The sequence below is a fragment of the Sinocyclocheilus grahami genome, unplaced genomic scaffold, assembly GCF_001515645.1.
Source record: "Sinocyclocheilus grahami isolate Dianchi unplaced genomic scaffold, SAMN03320097.WGS_v1.1 scaffold28340.1, whole genome shotgun sequence".
Lineage (NCBI taxonomy): Eukaryota > Metazoa > Chordata > Actinopteri > Cypriniformes > Cyprinidae > Sinocyclocheilus > Sinocyclocheilus grahami.
In genome coordinates this window covers 2,269-2,552 of record NW_015520601.1, presented here as the reverse complement: position 1 = coordinate 2,552, position 284 = coordinate 2,269, and positions in this window count along the sequence as shown.

The window sequence follows — 284 nt, the reverse complement described above, 5'->3', positions numbered from 1 at the left end:
GAGGAGCTGAGCGTGATGAAGAGCCGCAGCGAGCGCGAGGCCGAGACGCTGAGAGAACACCTGAGACTGGCACTGAGCGCGCTGCACGATGGACAGCAGACCGACAACACACACGCCTCCTGAGGGGCGGAGCCTCACTCACGTGCCTTCATTTCAGCCCAATCAGCTGCGGGACACTGGAACAAACGCTTCTGCACTTTCTCACGTCTCTATGTGTGTTCGACTCCTGGGAACAGAACTGGAACGTCTCTCTCTCTCTCACACACACACACACACACACACAC